Below are 7529 nucleotides of genomic sequence, written 5' to 3' on the forward strand. Positions count from 1 at the left end.
CACACCAGAGGCTGCCCCGATCAGGCCCCGAAACACAGCGTATCGAAAATATAGACGCAATTCTCAGAAACATTTAGATAACCCCCCCCCCCCCCCACCCCCCCCAAAAAAAAAGCATACAAGACCAACAAAGCCTTTCAGCGTTCTTGACTTTGGACGGACGCAAATGCGACTGGATTAAACAGATTTTATGGGCGGTCAATCGAACCTTTTCACCTTTAGTCATTTCATTTTTGAACACAAACAATGTTGAGTGTCACGGTCAAATAACAAATGTTCAGGGGTCCATAAAATAAATTGTTTCTGCAACTGTCTAAAATTTGCAAATGAAACACCTCATCCAAAACATCTAAATATAGTCTTAAAGAATACGAATTTTATATGTTGTACACTATACTTCTTATTGTTGTCTTCGTAATAACCATATATTTGGATTTTACACCAATAAGATTATTTGATTTTTGCCCCAAAGAGGCCTCTCTTAACGAAATCTGCAGAAGGGGTATTTTACATATATGTAAAATAGTTTAGTTGCTACCCCCTTTTCCGTTAACTATGAGGCTGCAAGCTATGGAATTTAATAATAATTACAGCTAGTTTCCTAAACCTTGTAGAGTACTTTGGAAGGCTTGCTTGCTTTGTTTGAATAAACGTAAATTCGAGCTTAACATTTAAAATTGACATCTTCAAACAATTTATAGGCAATTAAACTATTTTATATATTCTAATTACAATTGTACAATATAAAAACAAAGCAAGCAAGCTTACCAAAATATTGCTTTACATGCATTTGGAAATTAGCTGTAATAATTTCAAAAGGCTAGTTGTTTCTTCACAAAATAACCATACTTTGCGTAGTGGTTATATAAGCACCTCTTTTTTACGAAACTAGGATGATGTCCAAACAAAAAAGAATCAACAATATAGTAAATCATTCCATAAGCAAGCATCATAAATTGTTAGAGATACACCATTTGTTTTAATGGTTTTCCTTATTTTCACGCACACCTAGCTTTTGGCGTAACTCTCAACCCGACTTTCGTAACTCGCATCATAACTTTTGTTTTTCTCAACTCGATTCCCCGCAACAAGTGAATTTTCATCTCGGCATGCAAAATAAGTTCATTTAAATGTTTTTCGTATATATTTTATTTGATACCAATATTGACTTAATATATTACTTCCATGGTCTTATTCGTCTACATACTGCATGTCAGTCAGTCAGTCTCACTTGCGGACAAACTTACGTTCTAAAATTATACATTAAAGTAGTATGCTATACAAACAATAAGTTTAATTTTATTATTTAAACGTTGATCTGGAATCAATTTTATTGAAAAATTAAAGTCGCAGAAATCTTGAGATACTATCAATGTGGCATTATACACAACACAAATTAGCGCACATAGAAGACTTGTTGCGACACCTAACCTATTACAGGTAATATACATGTAGCTGTCGGTAATTCGAAAATGTCGAGGAAAACTCGCACTAAATTCAAATAGCCGGAAATGTCAAGGAAGACTGATTTCGGGGTGTTACTAATTACAATGACTTTAACTAATCCGAATAATTCAGTCGTTTATATTACGCTGATCTACGATAACCTCGCAAGTAGGAGAGGACCATTTCGGGGAGGGACCGAATTATTCGGATTCACAAAATAATGATGTGTATAGCAAGAGACTTGTGAATTTTTTTTGTGCTAATAAATATTATCTAAAGTATAAATTAAACATTTTAAAACCATATAATTTACATATGTTTTTTTAGGTATGATATAGTTATGCATGAACTTATTTAACTAAGAACAAATATTGACATAGGAATAACTGTTTTCAGATGTATATGACAAAAACAACATAATTAAATTGAAGTCGAATTTCAGGGTTGAAAATTTGTAAGGGTTCTGCGGAACCCACATATCTACGCTTGCCAAGGATTACGATCCACTCCCGTTTTCTCCACGTCGGCACCGTGCAGAGAACGGGAATGGATTGTAACCCTTAGCTAACAAAGATGCGGTACCAGTGTCTCGCCTACTTTTGCTGTTAACAAAAATGACGAAAAAAAATCCCAAAAAAAAATCCTCTCGATACTATCTTTTGATTGTCAGAAGCTTCTGTAAAATATAAAAAAAAATGTGGTAGGATTGCCGATGAGACCTCTGTCCACATAAAACCAAAATAACACAGACATTAACAACTATAGGTCAACGTACGGCCTTCAATAATGAGCAAAGCCCATACCGCATAGCCGGCTATAAAAAGCCCCAATATGACAATGTAAAACAATTCAAACGAGAAAACTAACACCCTTATTCATAGAAAAATTTACGAAAAAAAGAATTGTAACACATACACAAACGACAACCCCTGAATTACAGGCGCCGGACTTGGTACAGACACATACATAAATAATGTGGCTAAAGGCTTTGCTCATTGTTGAAGGCCTTACGGTGACCTATAATTGTTAATGTATGTGTCATTTTGGTCTTTTGTGGATAGTTGTCTCATTGGTAATCATACCACATCTTTTTTTTTTTAAAGTTTGGTGGAAATCAAAGATAGTTTTTATCAGAATTTTAAAAACTTTTAACCACAGAGTGAATATTTGCGGACGAAGCAGACGGAATGGAGGATCGCTATGTTTCGCGTTTTCATCGTAGGCTCGCCAAAAATGAGGCTAGGCCTTTGCCGATAGAATATTTATTTCAACTATGGATATTTATTACAAGCGCTGCAATCATCTTCACTTTTCATGCCTCATTTTAAGCCCATTTTTATGGGCATTGTGTATTCTGGTCTGGAGGTCCGTTACGGTCTGTCCGTTCATTCGTTTCTTTTTTCCACCGTCTTCCCTGCTTCAACTTAAAAAACTTTGGTCGTGGTTGTTTTTGTTGTTTTGATGTCAACCCAAAATCAACTTGAAACTGAGTACACATGTTCCCTGTGATATGATCTTTTAATTTCAATGCCAATTTAAAGTTTTTTACTCCCATCTTCACGGTCTACTGGTACTGAACATAGAAAATGATAGTGCGGGATGGGGCATCCGTGTACTATCACATTTTCTTGTTGTTTATGTAAAAACAAAGATTTGTACAGCAAGCTGGACTATGTAAAAAGTAGTTGTTGTTACGTCTTGCATTATTAAATTTTGTTTTTATATTTTTATATTTTTATCCAAAATACTCTCGAAATTGATACCCATCTTTATTTTCGGACGGCCTCTTTATCTGGACATGACTCTATTGTTTTCTATCGTCAACGGGTTGCGGAGGGTATAATGTTTTTGACCCGTCCGTCCGTCCGTCAGTCCGTCAGTCCTGTTTCTTGTCATCTCAACTCCCATCAAACCACAGAACAGAATTTCACGAAACCTTTTCAGATAATAAGGACATACTATGCAGTTGTGCATATCGACGGGAAATTGCGATTCAATTTTTTTCTAGGAATTACGCCCCTTTTAACTTATTTACTTTAATGTAATACTGCAACAGTTTGTCATCGCAACTCCTCTCAAACCACACAACAGAATTTCACGAAACCTTTTCAGATAATAAGGACATACTATGTAGTTGTGCATATCGACGAGATTTTATTTCTCAAGTGAAAATATGAAGACGTGGGGTATATGAGCGTGCTCACAAAGGTTCTTTAATTTTGTACAGGTTCAATAATATGTACGATAGCCGACATACTTGACATGTATGCATGGTATAGTTACCACTAAACGCATATAAAACAAATATTAGTAACATACTCAAAAAAGAATTTTGTAATATCTTAGCGATTAATTATATGAGTGGCGAGGTACAAGTTATAATCTTTATAGAGAAAAGCTCTCGGTTACAAAGAAAACAATACCATGGCAAACAAGATTGTATGAAATTTGGGCTAGAAAAAAAAATCGACTTTATAGCTCGGTAATGTCAGATAACAACGAGTATGGTTTTTCTTTACTTTTTCCATATGATAGCCAATGACAATAGTAGATGCACTTGGGCAAATATCAAACTAGTCCCGACTATGAAAGAAATATTTGCCACTGGACGTTTTAAGCAGCAACAATGTAATTATATTTAAAGTATACAATCCGCGTTATAAAATCTCTGTATTTGGCTTTCGACACATACAAAACTTCTTTTTTTTTTATTTAGCACCGAATTCATATTTTAATGCATTTTACAAAGACGGTGATAAAGACAATGCTGCAAGTTGCTAAAAACTTTCATTTTGGGCAGAGAGATCTATGTTTTACATAGACCAGTTTAAGTTATCTCTTCATTCAAAGGACTTGTATATAATTGGGAAATATATTGAAACTGAACTGAATATATTGATATCAAAATAACATTGTAAATAAAATATGAAAAAAATCATGTGTTTGATTTTCTACGATAATTTTGTCTTATTTGGTTAAATGGAAATTTCTTTTCAATCTATCAGATTTAAACGCTACTTTGTGTATGATTGATAAAATACATGAGAATGTGAAGCAGGATAAAATGTGTTACATATCAGTGAGAACTAAACAATCAAACACAACATAAAACAAAATAAATGTAACCCCGTACTCAGTCTATCCAATAACCAAAAAGCAAGGTGATCCCTAGCGTTTTCACTTTACAGTTCTGGCATAAAAAAAAATCCACTTTTATTAATATTGTATTTCAATATCTAGGCCTTCCTTAATGCATTAATGTCAGTTAATTATCATCATCTTCTCTTGTTTTACCATGTTTTCTTCTGTACTGCAGTGACTAACCCCTTTACGACCTGACGTGAAGTATTTTCCGCTAGACCTAATTAGCTAGAGAGCTAATTAATTGAAAACAGACAAGACAAAACCTATGCTGAATGAAAAGGCAGTCATGAAATTCCAATATGTATATTTGTATTTTTAATTAAAAACTGGACTTGTACTGTACATTAGACGGGACTGACCTGTCACCACGCCTGTCACTCGTATGCATACGATGATCTGTAAATGTTCTTGAAGTCGTCTTTTTTCGGACACCAATTTTGTACATTGAGTGTTGGTTTTTTTTAGAATGACAGAAAATTTTCAATAATTTCATTTATTTTCGAATAAATAATATATAAGATCTTGTTTATTTACAAATTGATGCCCGCAGTTGTATTTTAAAAAATAAATCGCTCAATCGGCTGATTATCACCAAAGAGAATAATGTATGGTCAGTAATTGTTCTGACACAGGAGCGGATCCAGAATCTCGTTGTCTGGGGACACCATAAATCATTTCTATATTTCTATATCTTTTTTTATTTCGTTATACCGGTACTATTTATCTTAATATTATCCTGCCAATTGATCTGTATTATAATCGTCCTTAACATATATCAAATATCTGCCACTGGACGTTGAACAACCAAGCACTATCCATGATTAATCATTATGCTCTTTATAGTTCATCACCTCTATTATATTATCTATATTGTTTTGGTATCGCTCCCAGACTTACTTGTTGGCACATTTTTCTTATATCTGTAAATACCTTCAAATCCTTATAAATGATGACCTATTCATATTCTCATGCCATGCATGTATGTTGTGCATGGTAATTTAGAAACATAAAATATAACTGTATGCTTGGGCTTTAAGAGAAATGTATAAGTTCAAGATTGTGTTACAAAGTAGATCTTCTGAAAATAAAATACATTTCATTAATGATTATTTATGAGGAAATGTCAATTTATTTTTACTGGACCGGGAGGTAAGATGGGAGACAGTTGTAAAATAAATTGAAAATTGTTCTCGAAAATAAGAGAAATACGACGTTCGACATTACACATACAACACAACCATAGAAAAAACAACAGCAGAAGGTCACCAATGTAGCGAGAAATGCCGAAATTACGTTACTTGTGGTAGTAAGTGTCACTGTAGGCGAGAGTACAATAATACAAATAATATCAATTTGTAAAACTAAAAATAAAGATTGTGATAAGGTTTGTTTAAATTTAACCCGTATGATCCAACAACATGTATGATCAGCTCGTACTGGACCGTACGCGTATACTCATACGGTCCGACCGTACGTTTATACGCATACGGTCCAAATACTCTGGATCATAATCACATTTGATTTGTTTACGCTTGGTAACTGAACATAAACTTCACTGATTATTGTAACATGATTGAAGAATATACGTGAATGGTGTGAGAATGCAAAATACATTCTGAGGTGACGAAAATTTATTTAACAGCAATACACAAGTCGGTTTTGGTTGAAAAATAAAACAATATGTGCATAGTAAAAAAATACAGGCCATCGATTTATGCTTGACTACATTACACACAATTGCATACTTATTTAACAATTATTGTAGGCCCGTCTTTCTGGAAACTTTAATTTTTAGTCCATTTTCTCTATTAATTGGTACTTTTCCTTTATACATAAAGTTGTTGGACTATTATTCTTTGTAGTTAGTGTTTGATAAGCATTATGTTATAATTGCATTCTGAGGAATGACTAAATTCTATATTTCTTTTCGGAAGTGATGAAGACTGAAGTTTTTAACGGCTACACACCTTTTACGCTGTCGGTTTTGTTAATTGAAAGTGTGTATTGTATAGTCTATCGTTCACACCTCCACATCAAATTGATCCAATTAGAAATAAGCAATAAAAGTATATATTGTTACACGGACCAATCAAATGTGGGTGTAGGTGGGGCATGTTTTTTTGGGGGGTGTTTTTTTTTATATATTAAAACAAATACCGGGAATGTCGCATTACGTTTAAAACCTTTTTCACAATCAATTAAGTGTTATTTCGTGTACTTCTCTTCATGGATATTATATTCGTCTTGACCAAAGAGGCGACGAATAGATTTTAACAATAGAGTTTTCCGGCAAGTACATGTACGGATATTCAAGTAAATAATTATTAAAGCAAGTAATACAACGTGCATACTATGATAGTAGAACTATAGAAAGCATATATTTCCCACGTGTATGAAGGAGTTTGAAAAGATTTCTGTAATATTTCAGTATAAAATAGGTTTCTCGTGTAGACTACTTTGTGGAAATCATAGTTTACAGTGGCGGATCCAGAGGGGGAGGGGGTTCCGGGGGTGCGCACCCCCCTTTATTTTTGCCGATCAATGCATTTGTATCGGGACATATGTTTTGCCACCCCTCTTTGCCCTGGGTTAGCACCCCCCCCCTTTCGAAAATTCCTGCATCCGCCCCTGGAGTTTATAAAATATTAATATTTCTCACGATTTCCATTCTCAAATTTTTATGTCTGTAAACTGTGAGCCTCTGACATAAAATTTGATAAATTGACATCTCGGCTTCTAATAACCAATTAGGGAAAAGAAAGCATGTAATATATTAACTTTATTTGATTGAATCTGATTGAAGATGTTTTCCTAGGAAAATACACTAACTAATTATTTATTCACATGAACATCTCCGTATTATATTCGGTAATACTTTTGAATATTGTACGCTACATATACATGCATTCTAATCTAAACAGAATAAATTAATGTTAGTC

This window comes from Mytilus trossulus, chromosome 5 (genome assembly GCF_036588685.1).
Source record: "Mytilus trossulus isolate FHL-02 chromosome 5, PNRI_Mtr1.1.1.hap1, whole genome shotgun sequence".
NCBI lineage: Eukaryota > Metazoa > Mollusca > Bivalvia > Mytilida > Mytilidae > Mytilus > Mytilus trossulus.